Here is a 24,725-nt window from a genome sequence, read left to right as displayed (position 1 = left end):
CCAGTCTCCAGTTGATGGGCATTTGGGCTGTTTCCAAGTTTTAGGTATTACAAACTGTGCTGCTATGAACATGGGTGCACATATATCACTGTGGTATGATTCTTTTAATTCTTTGGGGAAGATCCCCAGCAGTAGAATAGCGGGGTCAAATGGGACTTCCAGTCCTAGTTCTTTGAGGTATCTCCATACTGATTTCCACAGTGGTTGCACCAGTCTACACTCCCACCAGCAGTGGAGCAGGGTTCCTCTTTCCCACAGCCCTACCAGCATTTGTTATTGGTTGATTTCATGACAGCAACTATTCTTTCTGGAGTGAAGTGGAATCTCAGCTTTGTTTTCATTTGCATCTCTCGAATGACCAGTGATGTTGAACATTTTTTCATGTATTTACTTGCTCTTTCTACTTCTTTGTCTGAGAAATGTCTGTTCATTTCAGATGCCCATTTTTGGATTGGGTCTTTAAATTTGGGAGGTCTGATTTTTTTAAGTTCTTTATAGATTTGAGATAGTAGACCTTTGTCTGAGGAAGAGCAGGTGAAGATTTTTTCCCACATTGTGGGTTGTCTCTTAAGACTGCTGGTGGTTTCTCTTGCTGTGCAGAAGCTTTTTAATAAGAAGAGATCCCATTTGTTGATTGTTTGTGCTATGGGCAACTGAGGTTTTGTTCATAAAATCTTTTCCTACACCAATGTCTTAAAGTGTTCTACCTAGCCTCTGTTCCAGCTGGTTCAGAGTTTCTATTTTAATATTTAGATCTTTAATCCATTTAGATTTTAGTTTAGTATATGATGAGAGATACAGGTCTAGTTTTAATCTTTGGCAAGTTGAAGCCCAATTTTTCCAGCAGCATTTATTAAAGAGGCTATCTTTCCTCCAGTGAAGGTGTTTGGCTCCTTTGTTTAAGATAAGATGGCTGAGTGTGTGTGGTGTTGTTTCTGCATCTTCTAATCTGTTCCACTGGTCCTCAGGTCTGTTTCTTTGCCAGTAGCGTACTGTTTTTATCACAGTAGCTTTGTAGTATAGTTGCAGGTTGGGGATTGTGATACCTACTGCCATGTCTCTTTTACCTAGAATTGCTTTTGCTATTCTGGGTCTCTTCTTGTTCCAAATGAATTTTTGGATTGTTTTCTTGAGGTCTATGAAGTATGCTGCTGAGATCTCAATTAGAATTGCATTAAATCTATATAGCAGTTTTGGAAGTATGGCCATTTTCACTATATTAATCCTTCCTACCCAGGATCAGGGGATGTCTGTCCATTTTCTGATATCATCTTCAATCTCTCTTTTCAGAGTGTCATAGTTTTCAGAGAAGAGGTCTTTGATTTCTTTCGTTAGGATGATTCCTAGGTATTTCAGTTTTTTGGATGCTATTGTGAAAGGAGTTATTTGCCCTATTTCTCTCTCAGTGAGCCTGTCATTCTTGTAGAGGAAAACTATTGATTTTTGTGTGTTGACCTTGTAACCAGCTACTTGACTGAATTTGGTTATTAAGTCTAGAAGACTTTTGGTGGACTTCTTGGGGTCTTCTATATAGAGTATCATGTCATCTGCAAATAATGACAATTTGAATTCTTCACTACCTATCTTTATTCCTTTTATTACTTTCTCTTGTCTAATTGCCATAGCTAATGTTTCCAGAACTATATTGAACAAGAGTGGTGATAGTGGACATCCTTGTCTTGTTCCTGATTTTAGTGTGAAGGATTTCAGTTTTTGACCATTTAGTATGATATTGGCTGTTGGTTTTTCATAGATGGCTTCTATCAGTTTGAGGTAGAGACCATCTATTCTAATTTTTTGTAGGGTTTTTATCATAAATGTGTGTTGGATTTTGTCAAATGTTTTTTCTGCATCTATGGAGATATTCATATGGTTTTTGTCCTTTGCTCTATTGATATAGTATATTACATTAATTGATTTGTGTATATTGAAGCATCCCTGCATCCCTGGGATGAATCCCACTTGATCAGGGTGTATGATCTTCTTGATGATCTTCTGCATTCTGTTTGCGAGTATCTTATTAAGGATTTTTGCATCTATGTTCATTAGTGAGATTGGCCTATAGTTCTCTTTTTCAGTTGGGTCTTTCTCTGCTTTGAGGATCAAGGTGATGCTTGCTTCCAGGAATGAATTTGGGAGTATTGCTTTCCTTTCAATTTCATTGAAGAGTTTAAACAGTAGTGGCAGTAGTTCCTCTCTAAATGTCTTATAGATTTCAGCAGTGAAGCCATCAGGGCCCGTGCTTTTCTTAGTTGATGTTTTTAATTACATTTTCAATTTCATTGGTTGATATTGTGTTGTTCAGAATTTTTAGGTGTTCTTTGTTCAACTTTGGTAATTTCTATGTATCTAGGAATCTGTCCAGTTCTTCTGTGTTGTCCATCTTATTGGCATATAGGTTCTGGAAGTAGGTTTTGATGATCCTCTGGATTTCTGCTGGGTCTGTTGTAATTTCACCCTTTTCATTCCTAATTGCATGGATTTGGGCCTTTTCTTTCCTTCTTATGATAAGGTTGGCTAAGAGTTTGTCAATTTTGTTGATTTTTTCGAAGAACCAACTTTTGGCTTCATTGATTTTTTTGTATTGTTCTCTTAGTCTCCATTGCATTGATTTCTCCTCTGATCTTTATAATTTCCTCCCTTGTATAAGCTTTGGGTTTGTCCTGCTCTTCTTTTTCTAGAAGCTTGAGGTTCAGCATCAGGTTGTTTAATTGGGCTTATTCTGTTTTCCTAATATGTGTATTCACTGCTATGAATTTCCCTCGTAAGACTGCTTTCATTGTGTCCCATAGATTATGATATGTTGTATTGTCATTGTCATTTACTTGAAGGAACTGTCTGATTTCTTCTTTAATTTCCTCTGTGACCCATTGGTTATTCAGAAGTGTGTTTTTCAATTTCCACGTGTTTATGAAATTTTTTGAGTTTCTTTTGCTATGGATCTCCAATTTCATCACACTATGGTCTGGTAATATACAGGGGATAACTTCAATTCCTTTGCACTTACTTAAACATGTTCTATGTGTGAGTATGTGGTCTATTTTGGAGAATGACCCCTGTGCAGCTGAGAAGAATGTGTATTCTGATTTTGTGGGGTGGAAGACTCTATAAACATCTGTTAAATTCATTTGTTCAAGAGTTCGATTGAGTTCTAGTATTTCATTACTTATTTTTAGTCTAGTTGATCTATCTTTTTGTGACAGTGGGGTGTTGAGGTCTCCCACTACAATTGTATTAGTGCATATATGACTTTTCATGTCCGTTAGTATTTGTTTTATATAGTTGGGCTTACTAGTGTTTGGTGCATAGATATTTATGATTGTCATCTCTTCCTCTTGGATTGTTCCCTTTACAAGGATGTAGTGTCCCTCTTTGTCTCTCTTAATCAGTGTTGGTTGGAAATGTACTTGATCTTCCAAGAGGATAGCTACTCCTGCTTTTTGGGGGGTTCCTGTTGCATGCAGTATTGTTTTCCACCCTTTCACTTTCAGTCTATGAGTTTCTTTTTGAATTAAGTGTGTTTCTTGTATGCAGCATATTGTTGGATTTTGCTTCTTGACCCATTCTGCCAGTCTATTTCTTTTGATTGGTGAATTGAGACCATTAACATTGATGGTTATAACTGAAACGTATTGACTTGTCATTGCCATGACTTTTTCTTTTTGTTGGGTTCTCCCCCTTTACATTTAATTTCTTGTCATGCCAGATGGGCTCATTCTGCTTTGCTTCCTGGGGTTGTGATCCTCAATGTCTGTTCCTAGGATATTGTGTAAAATTCTTTGGAGTGCTCGTTTGGTATTCACGAAGTTCCTAAGGTGCTCTTTGTCATGAAAGTATCTTATTTCTCCATCCATTTTGAAAGATAGTTTTGCAGGGTACATCAATCTGAGTTGGAAGCTATTTTCTTTTAGGGCTTGGACTATGTCACTCCAAGCTCTTCTTGCATTGATGGTTTGTGTTGAGAAGTCTGCTGTGATTCTGATGGGCTTTCCTTTGTATGTGATTTGTTTCTCTTCTCTGACTGCTTGGAGAACTTTGTTCTTCTGTTGAGTTTCTGGAATCTTAACAATTATATGTCTATGTGTAGATTTTTTTTGATCAAGGCTGTTTGGAGTCCTATATGCCTCACTTATCTGTATGTCAAGCTCTTTTCCCCTGCTTGGGAAGTTTTCTGCCATTATTTCTGTGAAGAGATTTTTTATGTCATCTCCACTCTCTCCTGTTTCTTCATTGAGCCCAATCAGTCTTATGTTATTCTTCTTTGCATCATCTAGCAGCTGCTGGATTGAGTTCTCATGGTCCCTTACTATCTTTAAGAAATCTCTGTTTTCATGGTCCTTCACTGCAAACCTGTCTTCTATATCTGATCTTCTGTCTTCAGATTCTCTTATTCTGCTCTGCATGCTTTCAATGGAGTTTTTAATCTCCTGAACATCTGTTTGAATCTGTTTCATGGATTCCATTTCTTTCTTATGTTGAGCGATCATGTTTTCCATTTCTTTCTTATGCTGGGAATTCATGGCTTCCAGCATGTTTCTGATCTCATCTATTTTCTTATCTGTTTCTGCTCTAGAGCTTCTAATCATATCTTTCACTCAGCTCACCATGTCTGTATTTATCTGGGAGATTATTTCTGTTTTGAAATTTTCTAGAGCCCCATGCATCTGCTTTGTTACTTCCTGTGCTATCAGTTCAGGGTGTCCAAGTAGTTGCTTATCAGAGTTTTCCACCTCATTGCCCCAGAATTTCCTTTCTCTGGTGTGGAAGCCTGCATTTGTGCCTTGCTTAAGTGTCTTCTCATTTTTGTTTTTGGTACTGTCCTTAATTTAATTCCTGGGTTGATATTTCAAGATTGCTTAATGTAGGTATCTTTGTTGCTTGTGTTTAAAACCCTTGTGGAATGATTGCTTTTCAGAAGTGTCTTCTAGATCTGGCTTGTGTTTGGGTTTTGAGACTCTAATGACTCTGAAGCTATTATATTTTTCTTATACCAGGAAGGAAAACTAATTAGATCAATCACAATATGTTAGCCCAAATGATATAGTCAGCAATACCATAGCATCAAGCACAGCTTAGAAAATGACACTTTGTGGTAGTTATTAATCTATCACTTTTAACTATGTGAGTTAAATTAAAACCAAGGACCAACCCAACATAAGTTTATAATGAATAAACTCTTCAATATAGCATCTTTCCCCTTCGGGTGGGGAGCTAAAAGGAGTTGGGGAGGGAGGGACAGGTAGAAAGAACAGGTAAGATTAGCGGTGAGGCCAGAAGACACAGAAAGATCACACAAACTCCAAGAAGTTGTTAAGGGCAAGAGAAAATGACAGAATGAAAGAACAAAGATGTGAATAGAATCACCTAATAGCAACAGGGAGGCTAGATACCAAATTTACTTTTCTTTAAACCTAATGATAATCAAGAGAAGGAAAAAGAGAAGAAAAGAACATTAAGGGAGAAATCTGAATTCAGTGCAGAAAGGAACAAATGGGGAGATGAGTGGCAATGTGGGACAATGAGAGAATGACAGAGAGAGAGAGAGAGAGAGAGAGAGAGAGAGAGAGAGAGAAAAGATAAAAGAAAGAAAAAAGTAAATCTTTGAAGAGTAAAAAAAAGTAAAAATTAAGAATTAAAAATAAGAAAAATTTTTTTTTTCTTTTTTGCAAATAGCAATAGAAATTATGGGCCTCCTTCAGGGTATGTCTCTGTTGTCACAGTAGGCAACGTAGGAATCCCTGTGCATATACAAGTCAATGAGTCTCAGCAAGCCGGCAGCAGACCAAGTACAGTGGTCTGATGTGCCTTTATTGTAGAGATTCTCTTTACTTTTCTGCTGAGCTTCAGTTTTCTTCCAGAAGCCTGAGAAGCCCTCTTTCTGTTACTAACTTCTGCTCTATCTTGTGGCGCTCAGGACAAGGGTCTCTATAATCTCCTGTGCCTCTCTGTAGTGTGGGACCAGGTAGCAGAAAAGCCAGAAGATAGGCGGCGCACCGGGCGGGGGGGGGGGGGGGGCTCTGATCGTTGGAGGGGCCCGTGCGGACCTCACCGTGCCGTGGGTGTCTTCAAGCTGCTTGTCTTGTCTCACCAGGGCCGGTCCCCTCAGCTTAGAGAGCCCTACAACATTTTTTTTAATGTGTACCTTCCCATTGAACTGATACAAACACTGTGTGGACCGGGATGAGAATAACTAATAAAATAAACGGGTCAATACATGGGCTTTAAACTTCAATCCTCAATGGCTCTTAAGGAGGAGCCTTGTATCCGCTGGAACTGGGCAGGATGTGAGGCAGTAGGAAGTGGTGGAATCTATAGAAAATTAGAAAACCCAGACCCTTTTTAAAGGAATCAGATGTTCCTCACCCTAAATCATTCAGAATAGGTAATTTTTCAAAATGAAAATCTCCCTCCTTCATTAAAATATAACATATATATATATATATATATATATATATATATGTAACAACAAATGAAATTTCTTATAATATCATGTGGACTAATCCTACCTGGGCCAAACAGAGACCTAAAAATTAGATTTGGCCCATTAGTGTACTACTACCTCTTCTTTATCATGTTCAAACTAAAAATAAACTAAGCGAACATTTGCATCTGAAGGAAAATACTTGGGGTTGATTCTCTTTGACATTGTTGTGGATTTAACTTATGTCAATCCTTCCAAAGGAAATGCATTCTTTCACCAAACACTCCCCATTTTCAACCTCCCTATAATCCTGTAACAAACAACCCAAAAATCTCAATGGTTTAATACAACAAAGGTTTATTTCTCATTCATACAAAATACACTAAGCATATTCATTGTTGGGTAACTTTCCTTAAGAAATAAATGCAGGGATTTAGGTTCTCTCCAATATCTGATTTTACCATCTGAAGTCCTCTATTTCCAAACATGTGGGCAGAAGGGCAGTTATATAAAGTGGGATGTGTCATGGCCAGGACTGAAAGTGGCTTTCGTAGCTTTCATCTACAATGGCCAGCATTCAGTCATCTGTCACTTGATCCCAACCAGATGTAGACAATTCAGGGGAATGCAGTCTCTTGATTCCTCTGGAGAAAAGTTATCATACCAGTTTTTCAGGACCAATTTAAAACCTAACCTGATCCATGAATACTCCTCAGTAATACTAATTAGAAACAAGTTTGCCCATCCAGCCAATTAATACATGTTTAAAATATGCCTGCTAGTCATGTAATAGACATTAGAGACAAAATGATAAGAGTCTCCATGTCTTTCAGGAGCTAATGCTTTAGTAGGGAAGCAGATATCCAAACAATCATTTGATAATTTGGTTAGAGTTAAACATAGTGGAGGCAGAGTTAACAAAGTGCTCCTTAACCATCTGGAGACTGACACTTGGTTGATTGTGTACATATCTTATCTTATTACCATTCTGTAGGATACTTGAGTACATAGAACATGCCTTATTCATCTTTGTATCCTCCCTACCACCTAACATCTCAGAGTACCCATAAACATTTGTCAAATTGACGAATGAGTTTCTGATAAGAAGGATATAAACACAGGCTCCTGATTTGAAGAGAAAAGCTAGTATTCACCAGCTTTTAAGAATTTAAGCATTTGGTATATGATAATGTAATGTCCTTTTGAATCTTTCTCTTTCTGTTGTCCTAAATTTCTACACAGTCTCATTTAGGATGTCCAAATAGATTACCTTCAAATAATTGACAAATTTGCCCTAAAATTACAGCTTCCTGACTGTGTAACAAGTGTTGATTTCATTTAGGTAACATGCTGTATCATTTTTCTGGGCAAAAGTGGATCAGATTAAGTTTCAAGGCAATTATGCCATGTTCTTGGCTAAGATAGTCATTACTAGCTTAAGACTGAATGAAGAAAATCAGTTTCAAATACCTACTACCTACTATTAAATTTACTCTATGATTTATTTATAAATGGAGTGAGTTAGATATCCTGGTAACAAAGTTAAAATTTCCTAGTCCAACCTCCCCTCCCTTTTATTATTGAATATATTCAGTAGAAACAAAAGAAATCTCAGTTTCTAAACTATGAACCAGATGCCATTCTCTTGTTTAGTTCAGAGTCCACAATCTGTTGTTTGGTAAATGAGTCTTATTCTAACACCATTACCAGAAGGAAATGAATTCCCACCATTTATCATTAAGTTTCAAAGTGGCCATTCAACTTCTGTTGGAAATTTGGGGGAAAAAAGTTTAGGAATGTGGTATCATATATCACTCACTCATAAGAAATGACTCCTTGTTTTCAGCCTAGGAATGAAATTTGGAACCATTTAAATCAGCAAAAGATGGGGTGTGTGTGTGTTTTGCAGATGGATAGAAAGCAAACATAAATCAAGGACAGTGGGGGCTTTGACCAGAGACCTCCCTTTATGCTGAGGATACAGCGAAACCTTTTCTTTTTGGAGCTCCCTGAAAGTCTACTTAATCTATACCTGATGTATTGCTTCACATTCTGGGGAGATCTGCTTAGCATATATGACTGTCTACCTTCATTTGCCAGTCCTCTGTACCAGTGTTCTTTCCCTTCTCCATTGGGCCTGATGTATTAGACAGCAAACACAGACTAGTGCCTGCATTCTCCACACTTGTATTTATCATTCAGTTAGCACCAGATCCTTGCTCCCCAGTGATCTAAACTCTACTTTCTTCTTCTATTGAATTTTTAAAAATATCAGCATATGTGTACCTTGCCTTCCTAAATAAATTTTAGCCTGTACGTTAGATTCTAAAATTCTTTGTATTTCTTCTGGGCTGAGAAAAGTGATATGCAGATGGGAAATGTCACATAAGCAGTGGTGGTATGCCCACTTATATAATAGCATAAGCATTGCTGTTTTAGCAAGTGTCAGGGGCCCATAAAGTTAAAGAGAAAAAGGCATGCTCGTTGTTTATTAACTTCTAACAGAAATTCATGTGTTCTTTAATGATGAATGTAGGCTCCAAACCACAGAGACTATAGCAATACATGAAACTTGACCATCTACAGAAATGTAAGATATAAATGTGACACTTTATGTATATTTTAAACACTTCTTCCAATGATGCTAGTTCCTTAAACTTCAATTTATTTTTTTTAATTTTATGTGCCAATAATGACAAACATATTAGCACTTCACAAATTTTTTAAAAAATCTATACTTATTTATTTACTCTTAATTATATTTAGCATGTTTCTTTTGTAATATATTATATTACAAATATATTTTATAATATATTTTTATATATTTATATTATATTTTATTCTCTTGAAAACTTTACTGTGAGAAAGATCCATAATTTCTCTAGGCTGCCAAGAAGGTGGGAGTCCCTGCATTAGACCTAATGGCATATGGGCTGGAATCAGGAGGCTTCTCTGCAGCCCTGTGAATGGGCTTTTGAATCCTAGCTTTTTGTTTTACTATCTGTGTGTCTTTAGGCAAATTATGTTGCCTCTTTATGCTTGTGGGAGGTCTTTTCCTGCTGTAAATTCTGTGATACTTATTTTTCAGACAGGTTAAAATATGCTTTACACCAAAGGCAATAAACTTGTAAAACACTCCAACCCCCCCACCCCGCCCCCCCACACACAAAAGGTAGAATAAGTTCACAATATAAATCAGTTTAAACATACACTTGGCTGATGTATCTATTATGGATCAACCAAAGTTTGTACCAGAGAAAGGAAGCTTATGTACACAACCAACATTCAAGTTATTGTATAGTGAAACAAGTGTCCTCACTCACAACAGGGCCATTTTAGTGGACCCTAGAGCACTTCACACTGATAAAAAACTAGCTTTTGCATGGACATTTAGTCCAGTGAAGGAAGAAATTAGCTATATTTTCCTCCAGCGCCTTTGATTAAACTCTGATGATGTTTTCTGAAAAAGAACATTAAAAATTGGAACCTCTGGAGACAGACATGTTGTAATTATTATCACAAATACTTAGCATTTTTATTATCATCATTAATTACATTTCTCCTTTAAGGGTTTATCATAATCTTTAAGCCTGCTATTTGTTCATTTGTCTCATAATTATCCACAAGTAAGCAGTTTATTCTACATTCTCAGAAATTGGTTGTTCAATGTTTTGTTCATTTTTTAAATTATTATACCACGAGAGATTGAAAAAAATTGCTTTTATTCCCTCTTTATTCCTGGTTCTTCTCACTTCCTTAATTATCCAGGACACTATCTCTCCCCCAATCCTTTTTCTCCACACTAATATTATAACTAATGCTTTCAGAAACTTAATGATAGGATTTTTATATAACTCAGTACATCAATCTAGAAAAAGAACATTCAGTGGTGTGACAGTACTACCTTTGATTGGATATATGAAGACATTTCTGCATTAAGTCCTTTTCTTTTTCTATAAATTCTTATTTGACCATAGATGTCTAGGTTGACTCTCCTTGATAAAACAGGAAAGACTACTTGTTTCAACTCTGTATCAAAACTTACTTTTCCTTTTCTTTCTCCAACCCTTTCAAAGCTGAAAAGAAGCCAGGGTTGGAAGAAATAAAGGAGCGAAATGTTAAACATATACTTTGTGATGAAAAGAAAAACAATATAAAATATCTAAAATGTCTATGTTCAGGTCCCTGTATCTCGAAAGACTTGAATAACATGGTTAACATATTAACCTATTAGGGGGAATAGGTTTTAATAGGATTCAATGTCTGGGTGGGGCATTTTGTTTATTTTGCTGATGGCACCCAGGAAGCCAGCCTATTCTGTGGATGTGGGACTCTTCATTTTGTGTGAAATTCCATATTCTTTTCTTGCTACCTTTCAGAGATATGTTTTTCTCATTGTAAGCCCAGGTCATAAGATGATGCCTCTAGTGCATTGGAAAACATTTATTACTCAGTAAGATTCAGGTAATGAATACTCTGTAGTTTGTGTGTGATTCTTTAAATGAGCTGTCATCTGTGATAATGACTTTATTTGTAAGACACTATTCCTAAGAGAATATGGACTTTTTGACCTTAGAATGCATGTAGCAAACCTCTTTGGCAAATTGTCATTTCCTCCTCTAAAATAGTGAGAACTACTCTTGGTCTTTTAGAGATATTGTCACCCTTGGGCAGTAAACTAAAACTCAGCTAAAGTTGCATAAAGTCTCAAGGGAAATTAATTTTTGCCATTGTTGATTGGTAAATATCATACATATCAATGCTATTTATCAAATATTTCTAGCTTCCCGTCCTTCAGCCAAAAAATAATATTGTGCTGTCTTTATGCTTCAGGACGGTCATTTGACTTGATTAGGTCAATGAAATGTGAACAGGAGTGACATATTCCACTTCTGAATAGAATCATGACACTTAATATATAGTTCCTCACACTTCCCCCTTCTTGTTGACAAAATGATGAAGAACTTAGCCTACTTGGAGCCTCCACCAGCCTGAGTCCCTAGGTGACTACCATGAACAAGCTCTTCTGATGTGTGTAGAACATGTAGCATGAGAGAAACAAAGTTTTGTGGTATTAAGTCACTGACACTTGAGGTTATTTATAATCACATTATAACCTTCCTCATACTGAATTGTATGTGTGTGGGTGTGTGTTTGATCACATGTGTGTTTTCCTTTGAAATATTTGATCCTTAACATCTGACTTTAGGAAGAGATAGTCATTCTCTTTAGCAACTATAGCAGTCTTTGCCTTCTTTTATTCGTTAACAGCAGAAGTTGCCTCCAGTAAGAAGAGATTTTCCCTAAACTAAACCCTATGTCCTCTACATAGAAAATATTCAAAGACTTAGCAAGGGACTTAGAGCTTCACCTTGCACCCACAAACACACATAATCCCAACCTCTAGGAAGTAGGCAGGACTGGAAGTGACTTCCTGCCCTCCAGCTCTTCTTCCACTATTCAGAGATGCACATGTTGCATCCACAAGTATGAGGACCTCATTTGTCAGCCATTGCTCTAAGTTCTAGTGAAACAGAGCGAGAAGGGAATAAATCAAATGGCTAGTGACCACCCACTTTCTCCATTTCTTCATAGCATCTTGTGTAATTCCTACAGAACTGACTATATTTGAATTTTTTTTTTTTTGTACCAGGGATCAAACTCAGGATCTTTCACTTGCAAGGCAGGCATGGTGCCACTGCGCTAAACCCCCAGCCCTGACTGTATTTGATTGTAATTCTTTTCATACATACCCTTTTGCCCCTTTAGACAGGTATTTCCAAGGGGAGAAACCATGTAGTACTACTAATTTTATTTCCACAGTCAACACAATGCTCAACATATTGCTGAAATTCTAAAAATATTTTTAAAATATATATTTAAAACATATTTCAAAATATATAAGATTATTTATATAATATATTTATAAATTCATATATTTATATATAATTTGATGTAATATAATAAATATTTAATTATATATTTTAATATATTCTATATTACATTATAAATGTACAATAAATATATAAATTATATAATATAGATGTATAAATTATAATATAAATATAAGATATTTTAAATATATAACATTTTGTATAAATATAAAACTATGAAAATATGTCCATATCTGTATATGCTTGTATATGTATATATACATGTATGTGCATATGTATGTGTGCACATGTGTCTATATGTATGTACACACACAGAGAAAGAGGCAGAGATAGAGAGAAAAGGAAGAAACTGGAATTTGGGCCATCTAGTCTAAAGAATTTTGTTTATGGCTTTGTTTGTTTCCCCTAGATTCACTTGGTTAACTCAGCAGGTTTTATAATAACATCCTAACTGCCCTTATTGACTTACTCTAAAATAGGTTATTATAACGCTGGGAATTTAGCTTAGTGGCACTGTGCCTGCCTCGTAAGTGCAAGGTCATAAGTTCGATCCCCAGTAACAAAAAAAAAAAGATAAAATAGGTTATTATAATTTTTTACAACTCATTTAAAAATAGATTATCCTTTTATTTTGATCCTTTCTTGGCTGCACTTTGGTCTGGCTAGAATATGAAGACTCCACAGGGGAGAAAAAATATATTAAAAAAATAGACATTTCTTATGCTGAAGAAAGAACTTAAGTATTCACACCTCGAGGAGAACATGCAGGTTCCTCCCATCTTTTGCATTAATCACGTGATGTAATGAATGAGAAGACAAAATTTAGGGGACCTGAGATCATTACAAGGATATCTCACCAGGGTATATATTTTTTTCCAACTGTAGAACCTCCTGGCCTGATCCTATTGAAAAAGAGGGTATAAACTGCTGTGTGTTGAAGGTGCATTAACCTCAGGTTCATTTAATGAATTACCTCTCCCAATGCACTAAGAGATACCCTGGGGCCTAAAATGAAAAATGGCCTTTCTTTTCTCAGTGAGGCTAAAATGTATACCACTTCCTTCTTTCTACGTGTGTAGATTTTTATTCTCTTCTCTAGTTATGTATGAAATATAACTGTAAATTTGGATCAGTACATCTTCTGTGAATTACATTTTAATCTACAACCTTTTCATAACTTTTACAAGAACAAACACAAGAGAATATCAAATCTTTCCAATCAAATGTCTTCTTTTCTAGTTGGGTCTTGCATTGAAATAGTACCACAGGAGTAACATAGGCCTTTTATAGACAAATGGACTAGAAAGACAGGCACACAATAAGTCTCACATGCTTCTCCCAGAGCCAGCTCCACCACCTGGCAAGCCCACACACCTGGCTGCAAACTGAGAGGCCTCTAGTGATGAGCATCCTGTTAATTATCAGGAATACCATTATCACTGTGCCATGAACTAAATTATTAGTGACACACATCCCGGATTATTCTGTTTGCTTCCTACACCATACATCCAGGCACTGACACTTAATTATGTTGCCCCACAGTAGATCAAGTTTTACAGCAGCAACAAAAGATTAAAACTGTTTTATATTGGGGACATTTGGAGGATAAATAGCAGAGGGTTCTAGGAGAGAACTGTAGTCAGCTGTGTGGCCATCTGGGAGGAAAGCATTCAAGTGCTATTAATATTTAAAAACCTTTTAGTTTTTATAGTTTGCAACACTCCTAACAAACTGGTCTTTAACTCCACAGTGACTTTTTGGTGTCAAAACACACTGCTGAGCTATTTCTGAGTCTTTATTAACAGGGACAGAGCTGTCATCCTTATGCTTTCCAAGTGGTCTGGCTGAAAGCCAATGGTGTTGAAGATGCAGATAAGATTTTTCAGTTGTCCTTTACAGTAAGTGCTCTGTGTCCAAAATTGGTCAGTGTGGCTAAAATTGAGACACAGGTTATGCTTCCATCACAGTAAACATATTACAGTGGTGACAATGAGACCTGTAACATTTTGCTCAAGAATAATGAAAAATGTTGACTTTCAATATTAGAAATGAATGATTAAGGAATAATACAGAATCTAGATCATGTGCCACAACACCAATAGTACGTAAAAAAAACCAAAAAACAAACAGTAAGTGCTCCGGACATCAAGAACCCTGTGTTTAGTTACTTCCTGTTCTCACTCTTCTCTCTCTTTTTTTTTCTTTCTTTCTCTGTACTTCTTTCTCTCTTGTGGCCCTTTATAGTTTTCCTAAGTCTACAGAAATATCTATGGGGATTACTGCATTAGAAGTTCTTCCAAAATCTATGTAAAATTGTATTGGTTGATAGAACCATATTGTTTCAAATCAGTTTTTTCTGCTTGATCTGTACTACTGTATCAACACAAGCTTCAGAGAAAAGAATGGTTACTGATATACAGCAAACAGAAATAAAAGGGAGAAGAGTGGTCAGGAAATGATCTAACATCACCCACATTGACCCCTCCCCCTCCCCACCTATCTGCCCACCTCACTGTTGCTCCCCAACCCTCCTATCCTCTCATAGGCCACCCATCTTTGGGTCCCAGAAGCCAGTTGGGAAATCTCCAATCCAGCATCTGTAGTAAAAAGATACAGTTCCTAGAGAGTCACTGGATTAGCAATCAGATGGCAGTCACTGCATCTTTCTGGCTTCAACTAGAAAAGAATTTACATCAGGAAAGCTTATAAGAAATCAGACAGGTGATAAGAGAGGAAAATAATTCTGTCAATGATGAAGTGTTAAAGAAAGGGTTTATTGTGATACTACTGATTACATGATTTTGTGCATTCTTTACCTGATTCTTATTTATGTGGTATTATTTTTAATCTTTTATTTTAAAATAATTTCAGATTTATTGAAAAGTTGTAAAAATAATACAAAGTTTTCCAGTAGATCCTTATATATCAACTGCTATTCTTACCATGTGTTTTTAAATTTTATTCTATCATAATCAATATTATTTTTATATTATTAATTTCTGAAGTATTCAGGCTAATGTGCATACTTGTTGACTTTTACCATTAAGTATTTTACCCTTAAATTTTACCCTTAAATGTTTTTCCCTAAAACAATTATACTATGAAATTAACATTGATTTAAATAGTATTATCTAATCTATAGATCTTAGCATTACTAATTTTTCAAATAATTTCCTTTATTGTGAAAGAAAGGAAAAACTTCTAATCCAGGATCTAATCCAGAATTATGGTTGACATTTACTTATAATGTTCCTCTGGCCTCCTTCAAACTATATGAGACCCTCAGCCTTTCTTTATCTTTCATCATCCTGTCTTTTTTTTTTTTTTTGTATTGGGGATCTAACTCAGGACCTTGTGCTTGTAAGGCAGGCAGGGGCACCACTGAGCTACATCCCCAGCCCCCATCCTGCCATTTTTAGAAGAACATGCTGAGCGGGGTATGAAGCTTAGTAATAGGCACTAGCCTGCATGAGATGTGGGTGCAATTCTTAACACACATGTGTATGTGTGCACATGCATGCAAAGGAAGGAAGGAAAGGAAAAAAGGGAGGAAGAAAGGAAAGAAGGGAGGAAGGAAAAATATAGGTCAACTATTTTGTAGCATCTCTTTCAATTTGGCCTTTTGTGATGTTAAAGGATAGTTTTTAAAAGGCTAAAAATATGGTATACAGATACAGCATAAATAGATATCAAATATTTTATTTAACTCATTATTGAAGGAACTAGTGAGAAATTAAAACCAGTCTACAGAGCATTTGAGAAGCTAGGAGATACATGGCAAGTTCACAAGGGAAGTTAGAATGAAGTTTTTGGGTTAGAATACAAAATTGGGCAGTGCCTTATAGGGCCATAAACCATAAACTTTAAGATTATCCATTCCATTAAAGAGAAGTAGCTTGCACTTCTACTGAAAAAAATCTCTGTATTAATTTCTGCATTCTGAGTTATAGATTAGTCTGTCAGTAGTAAGACAAGCCCAGCACTGCACTGTAAGAACATACTTTCATCATTGACCAGGAATGTTAAGATGGAAAAGTGTGAAGAAGGTACAGTGTACAGTTGAAAGGGCCTCAGGCCTTATCAACAATATATTTGCTACATTTTGAAGAATCTAATAAAAACTGAGTAAGAAGTCTTTGAAGTTTGAGGTGTTCAGGACTTGCATACCCAAAGTGTGTGTTGGTATATTAAGGGCGCTTAGCGCTAGAAGAGGACTCACCCAGCCAGCTCAAAATAGCAGTGTTTTGTTCACTCCTATAAGGTCCTCAGTTCATATAATTTCTCCTCATTTCTGCCTTGGCTCTCCTTTGCATGTCTTGCTGGACTTCCCTCTTCTCCTTTCTTGTGAAATCTTTTTTTAGAAGGCACCTTTATCCTAATATTTTCTTCATTTGGCTTGTCAGTTATCAGTGAAGACTTTTTCCCAAAGTTAGGTTTTCTCGTTGACAATAAAAATGATACCTCAAAGAAGGAATTTTATTTTTCTACACTAGACACAAAGAGAATACTAGAAAATACAACTTATGAGTAAAAATTATGCATACTTAATTTCATAGTTTTAAATATTTTTATACTGTGAATTATATTATGTGAGTCAAATATATCATGTCTAATTACTGTGTTGGTATTAGGAAACAATGAAATATTTAAAACACACAATGCAATTTTGTTGTGTTGCAAGATGGAGCAAGACAACCCACAAGACAATTGAATCAAGAGCCAAATTTTAGAGTTCAGTCTTAATGCATATCAGATTCTCTAAGTTAGTGCTGTTTAAAAATCCCCATTAATTCCTATGTTGCCAAAATAATAGTTTTTTGAAATTTATGTTTTGCTGTATTTTTGAAGTTCTCATTTTCAAAAATTAAGGAATTTTTTAATTTTTATTTTTATTAGGATAGTTTGCAGAGTATAATGATTAAATTCATCACAGGGAGCTGGTACATGTACATAATGCATTTTAAAAGGTAGTTCTTCATAACACATATAAACTTTTCAGGCAACCGAATTCCAAATGAATATGTTTACTAGAAAACACAAGGAAAAAAGGCAAAAATTAGACATAAATTCACTGCTCAATGATAATTACTGTTAATATTTGACATTTGACATTTTTTCCACTTCTTTTCTACCAATTTATGTCTGTATATTAGAGATCATTGTATACACAATTGAATGTCTTTGTGTTTTCAGTAAAACACTGCATCAGTATTCCCTTGTGTAAGTAAACTTTCTCAAGTTTGCTATGTAATGATGGTATAATAGTCCAAGGGTTAAGGTACTGTGATTCATTTAAATGTTCCCTTGTTGTTTGCAGATTATGTTTTTCCCAATTTTCTCTAGTCAGGCCAATTTTTATGAATCCTACTATTTGCATTTTTAAAAGTTATTTCCATAGAAGAGACTTCTGCAACTTTAGGAATCTGTTGGGCACTAGGAACATGCCTAAGACTCCTGTCATATAATCCGGGCAGTGTGTATGAGGGCCTATATCATGACCCCCTAATTGGGTTTCATATACTGTACAGTCTTTTTCAAATAACTGCTTTATCTTCAACATCATTGAACATAGCTTAGCTGAACAGTTCCTCAAATGTTAATTTGCATCCAAGCGTCATATTTTTTGTATCATCCATGTCTTTTTCAATGGTAGTAGCTACATTTTTAGACATAAGCAGCTTTAATCTGCACTGAGTACATGTATGTATGTGTGACTTTGCAAGATTACCTAACCTGCACTTGCAGTTTCTGATATCTCATTTGTAAAATAGGAATATAATAAAAACCCCATAGAATTGTGAGGATTTTAATATAAACATAATATTTAGCACAATATCTGGCACATGTTAAATATTCATTGAATGACTTTGTTATAATTCTTACTAATATTATAATTAACATATTGCCAAATATTTATTGGGGAAACAGGGATTTTTCTATTTAATTACATGATCTTTTTATGGATTAAATATATTAATCCCTTGCCATATTTATTCATAGATATATTTTCCAGCTTTCTTATTACTGGTTTAATGTTTGCTAAATTATTTTAATTATGCTTCTGTGTTTTGTCAAAATGAGGATCAGAATAATTGTAATAGCATCTATTAGAAAGGGAAGGAACTATACCTCTTTGAATATCCTGTAATAGCCTGATCTAATGATTAACATTATTAACATCAAGGGACAGAAATGTAAAGAGGCTCGGAGCATCTACTTTTCAATATGGAAACAAAAAGTCAAGTAGAAAAATACGGTTTCAGAAATGTAATCTGTAATGATGCCAAAGCATATTGTAGTTATTTTCAAATATAAATGCTAAAATATTTATCTACATAAATAACTATTTTTAAAAAACAGGAAAGAAAGTATTTTATCAAAACACAGCCTCCACATTAATCTTATTCTCTGAAATGTGGCCTTCATAGTTTTAGCTAAGACTATTTCATTAACATTCTGGGTCATAAGCACGCTGATTTTTAAGGAAAAACTGAATTAAAATGTTTTATGTTCAGAGAGTCTCTCTCTTGTCTCTTTGCCTTCCTCTCTCCCCCCCCCTTCCTTTCTCTCATTCTTTTTCTTTTTATTCAATAGTGATTGGTTTAATATCGAAACTTCACATACCACTTTGCTTTAGTAACTTTCTTTTGGGTCAAATTGAGATACTTTTATTTTTCCATCTGATTTTCCTTTCACCTAATTACTGTAACACATTATTTTGGGGAAGGAAAAGTGAGAAAAGATTAGAACATTGTTAGTAACAGGACTATAAGGTTTGCTGAAACTTTTAAAAGACTTCCTTATTTATCAATACAATTGTACCGTATTTAAATTTTGAACGGCTCAGCAAAATGTGCCACTCTGAGAGGTACACTTAAGATGTGTGTAATTTACCTTGTAAAATTTGTCATATGGCTTAGATAGCCAGTGTAACACAATACTAAGTGAAACCATATTAACTGAGTAAAGAGGACTATAGGAATCAAAGTTTATGCAATTTGTTAGTACTCACTACAGCTCATTTAAACTTAATATGCTAAAAAGTAATAAAATGATACAATTCATAATTCTGATTTTAGTTCAAAGATTAAGTATATGAGATTTCACAATATAATCTAGTAGTTACTTATTTAACTACAGATATGTTCAGAGCAGCATTTGGTGAAATTCAGTGCTTATGTAAATCCCCTGAAAAGCTTGTTAAAATGCAGATTCTGAGTCAGTAAGTGTGGTAGGGCTTGAGATTCCTAGTTTCTAGATGATCCACAGCAGTGATTACTGCTGCTGCTTCAGGGACCATGCTTTGAGTAACAAAGAGTTAGAAGCAAATTATCTAGTAGGAATGCAAAATGCATTCACTGGAGAGCTCCTACAACACAGATGCCTGGTCCTAATCCCGGAGATTCTTCTTTAGCATATTTGGACCCAAGATTCTGTATTCTTTTTTTTTTAAATTAAATTCTTTTATTGGTACATTGTAGGTATACAACACAATTACATTTCTCATTGGGAATTGTACCTTTACATAATGCATCTTGGTTCTTATTTTTTCCCCTTCCTAGCCCTCCCTTCATGCCCTCTACCCTTCCCTATTTACAAAGCCTTTATTTCCATTTTTTCCATTTCTCAGCATTTTTTTCTTTCCCTTCTTTCCTTTCCCCTGCCCCTCCCACTACCCCTACCCCTTTGGACCTTTTCTTCCTATTTTGCATTATCGATTATTCATTCTAATCAATGGTACATTTTAGGTATACAATATAATGACATTCATCATTGGAAATTTGCAACTTTGCATAATCTCTCTTGGTTCTTATTTTTCACCCTTGCCCAGCCCTCCCTTCAACCCCTACATTCCTCCCTATTTACAAAGATTTTGTACCTATTTTTCCATTTTCTCATATTAATCCCATTCCCTTCTAGCCTTTCCCCTAGCCCTCCCACTTCCTTCCCCTTTGCCCCTTTTCTTCCTATTTCACATTACCTATTACCCTGCTCCACTGCTGGTGGGAGTGTAGACTGGTGCAACCACTGTGGAAATCAGTATGGAGATACCTCAAAGAACTAGGACTGGAAGTCCCATTTGACCCCGCTATTCTACTGCTGGGGATCTTCCCCAAAGAATTAAAAGAATCATACCACAGTGATATATGTGCACCCATGTTCATAGCAGCACAGTTTGTGATAGCTAAAACTTGGAAACAGCCCAAATGCCCATCAACTGGAGACTGGGTAAAGAAAATCTGTTTTTTTTATAAAATGGAGTACTACTCAGCCATAAAAAATGAGAAATTAGAGACATTTATAGCTAAATGGATGCACATTGAGGCGATACTCTTAAGTGAAATAAATAGGACACAAATGAATAAATACCGAATAGTTTCTCTGGTATGAGAAACTGAAAGTGTAAATAAGGACTAAATGTATAAAAGATTCTGTATTCTTAACAAACTCCTACATGGTGATGATGCTGTGAATCTGTAAAGAGTAATTTGAGTAGCCCTGACCTACAAATGCTCAAACTCCCCACATCTCTGACACAAAACAAAAGTTAATTATGGTGTGATGAAAAGTGGCTTGTAGAAAATCTGAGATTGTCTAGCAGACTACTGGGTTTTCTGGCATAAGCCCCTTTAGGGGTCTCAATTTCCTTCGCTATAAAATGGGACAAATTATTAATGCTCCGCTCACACTTGCCTAGCATATAAAGCAGAAGGATCCCTATTTAATTTGACCTATAAATTTTAACCTTTTTAAATATGTCTCTGAAAATATTAGCAAGAGCCAGAATAATAATACAAATGGAGACCTCGTGTCATGTATGGTGACATTTAGAAATTATACATCAAGCTAACAAGTACATTACACAATAATGTGAATTACTTATTACTGCAATACCCCTAGCCACCTTGTGCAATAGTTACATATTCAATGGTAATTTATGAGCACTTCTCAATACTACGATTTAAAGGGAATGCAATGAGGGGAATGGAAATAGACACTTGTTTCTCTTAAGAAATAATGCTGTATATATTTATTTATTTATTTATTTTGGGGTACCAGGAATCAAACACAGGACCTTGAAATAATACTTTATTATTTAAGAATTTATCACATGTGCTATTTTACAGGAAATATTTGACAAGTTAATGAATTAGCTTATCTTGCTACATCCTCCATCCTCTTGGAAATGGTGTTCATTGCTGATGTCAGCAGTTGCCATTCCACAACCCTTGTTAACTTTCAAGTGCAGCCTCCTTGCATTTTGAAATAGAGATTGAGATGTGGAAAAGCCTTTCCTTGGGTCCTGAACAGTGTTAGTTATGAGACTAGATGTTTGGGATTATGCATCATATTTTACCAGTGCTGAATACTAGATCCCAAATGACAACAGGAAATTTATATGTGTATTTGTGATATGTGGAGACCTCTGAATTTCAGAACTCATGAAAGAGAATGCTTTTCGTGCATCTAGAGCAATACTGTTTTGGTGGACATAGGGAACTGACACTTGAAATAAGTATCCCTCAAAATGCTTGATTGCTGGGAGAAAAATGCAGAATCAAACATACAACTTTTCTCCTAAAAGTTGTAAAATATAAAAAAGTAGATTGTGCTAAAGTTATATCACTAAGTTCCATAAAGAAAATCTTGTGTTAAATGAAGACATAATCATCTTCCTTCTGATTCTGTGAAGACATGAAGTTGATATATAGATTGTTTCTGCGTCACTTACACAACTACTGTTTCAGAAATATATGCTGTCATACAGTATCCCTTTTGAGAGAGTTAAACAAGATACTCTTCCTTAAACTTACTACCAGGTTAAGAGAAAAGCAGATTGTTTCTCCGGACAACCTTATGTATTTCTTGGCTGCCTGGAAGATGGGCACTAAATTTACTATTCATTAATAATACTTAACACAGCTCAAAGTGTCTATAAATTTTTATTTATTTTCTTTAGATACTCTCTTTGAATTAAGTTCACTGATTTAAAATAATCACCCCAGGAAGATATAGCAACATACAAAAGAAAGGAAAGAACAACTATTTGAATGACCTATCTTGTAGAGCTCCTATAACTCAAATGGGGAAAGAATGTGCATGGTAGAATTTTGTAAACAATAAAATCTTATGCTCACTTTGTGATCCAAGATGGCTCCTGGTGTTCCAGCAACCATCAAGTTAGTACATGTCAGTGCAAACAGAAAGAAAAAGAAAAGTCAGAAGAGCAAAACTGGATCATGTTCATTTTGCAGCTTTTCCAGAGGTTCTTTGAGAACTTAGTTACATAACCACATCTGCTGGGAAATGTAATATTCCCATGGAATTTTGGGAATCCAGGCATCAGAAAACTCAGGTAAATATTGTTTCTGTTACTTTGAAGGAAGAAGAGAAAAGAGAAGAACTCTGCCACAAATTATTTGTTGATGTTAGAATGGGGACTTTTAACTTCTCACTACAATAACAACATACTGAATCTTTAAAGTTTTCAAATATTGCATGCCACATTGAATTGGTCTTTATTAAAGTACTTTCCACAGTTCAAATACTGAAATCTAACATCTCAAATTAGCATAATTTTTTTTTTCTTTGTTTGGTACCGGGGATCGGGGATCGAACTCAGCTCCTTGAGCTTGCACAGCAGGTGGTGAAACCACTGAGCTAAGTCCCCAGTCCAAATTAGCATAATTTTTAAAAACAAAGTAAATACGATTTTTAAATAGAATTCAGATAATGACTTCCAGAATTGTTTGTGTACTATTTGGCTTTGTTTGAGGATTGAATCAATGATTTATTTTCATAAATATTGATTTCCTTTCCTGATGTTTTATGAACTGAGTGGGAAGGGCCATTGTGTTCAGTGTTTGTTCTGTTTCCATTTATTCGAAGTGCAGCAGTAAAAGTGCATATTTCTTGACTAATTGTATTTCAGACCAATTTTTGAGAGGTTAAATTGAGCAAGAGAAATGTTACAAAATTGACTGCATTTGCAAACAGGCATTTGACGTTTTCTATTTATAAACATGCTACGTTTTACCCAATATCAAGGAAGATTTTGACAACAATGAATTTCCATTAACTTATGTGTTAAATGGCAGAGCCTATTATACATATCTGTGGTGTACTAAACTAAGATACTTAATCTTCATGGCCAAGGTCAAGTGCATTAAGAGAGAATGTGTGTTATGAATGCACATTATTAAAAACAAGCAGCCATTACACAGCAGCTTTTCAACAAAAACAAAAACAAAACCCTGCAAGTTGAGTAAGCATAATCTTTACTCACTAAACTTTTTAAAAAACAACCCCATATTGAAATAATAATCTCACCTAATGGTCTATACTTAATTTTATACACTAATAGTAATTAATAGTTGTTCTTGGTTTGGATGTGGGTTAAGTATCAATATGTTTGTGTGTAAGTGTAACTGAATAACATAAAATACTGAGATTTGGAAAAGTCAAAATTTGAAATGGATTTCTGTGGATTATCATTCAGCTATGAAACCAATGATGCACTTACTGCTTCTGCATCCAACAATAGTAGGTTTCATATTATTAATAATCAATTCAGAGTGAGAGGGAAATTTTGGAAAATTTCATTGTCCAAATTCCTTATGATCAGCCAAGCCTCTGTCACTCCTGTTTTTAACTTCTCAACTAGTTTTCAAAATTTGTTGTCCTGTAAAGTAATAAATGGCCCAAATTTTCTACACACTAATTAAAATTCCATTTCTCATGAATTCCTTAATCGAGTGCAAGTCATTATGTGCTTTGTTGATTCTTAAGTGCAAAGATAATTGCAATGGGCAGCATGAAAAGGGTTTGATTATTGCCTGTCGACTCTTGTGAATTCTAATAGGTCTAATTGCATAGCATCAATTCATCATCTCAGCATCACTTCTTTTTATTATTAGCTCTCTGAACTGTAATGTGCTCATAAAGAAGTGTTGTAGTATATCAGAGATGACATGGTATCTGGCCTATTATAATTTTCAGCCTTTACCTTGTGCAACTCTTGAAATTAAAAGTTTATTATGGAGTGCCTTTTTTCTGAAACTAATTTTAAAATGTTTCTGTATGATGAGATGAATACTATCTAATAATCTACATATGAATTTGCCTTTGTAATAATTCCATTAAATGACTGCCAAGATGTTTTTTGTTTTTTGGTTTTTTGCTCAGATTGTTCCTATAAATTCAGAACATAGTGTATTAGTTGGAAAACATTTATTGGATTTTTTAATAGGAATTCTTGGTGGCATTTCTCAGAGAGTTTCTATATCATAGCGGCTACTCTAAAGATGAAAGAAAGAAAATACTTCCACCAACTAAGGATGTACAATCTTCCAAGCACCCCAGTTACAGGACTAAAGGATCACCAGAAACTGAGATGTGAACACCCTATC

The 24,725-nt window shown here is 35.2% G+C and overlaps 1 protein-coding gene and 1 pseudogene across 11 annotated transcripts in view; both read left to right on the top strand.

Annotated features, from left to right (window-relative positions):
- Positions 1-24,725, top strand: part of Macrod2 (mono-ADP ribosylhydrolase 2) — a 2,157,923-nt gene that overhangs the window by 1,235,997 nt on the left and 897,201 nt on the right. The window lies entirely within an intron of this gene.
- On the top strand, positions 14,203-14,322 carry LOC147824636 (small nucleolar RNA SNORA1; annotated as a pseudogene).

Source organism: Heterocephalus glaber, unplaced genomic scaffold (genome assembly GCF_053883595.1).
Source record: "Heterocephalus glaber isolate CG9 unplaced genomic scaffold, H.glaber_assembly_v1.0 deba00001532, whole genome shotgun sequence".
NCBI classification, from domain to species: Eukaryota; Metazoa; Chordata; class Mammalia; order Rodentia; family Bathyergidae; genus Heterocephalus; species Heterocephalus glaber.
Note: the sequence above shows the minus strand (reverse complement) of the source record. Positions and strands in the feature narration are given on the sequence as shown.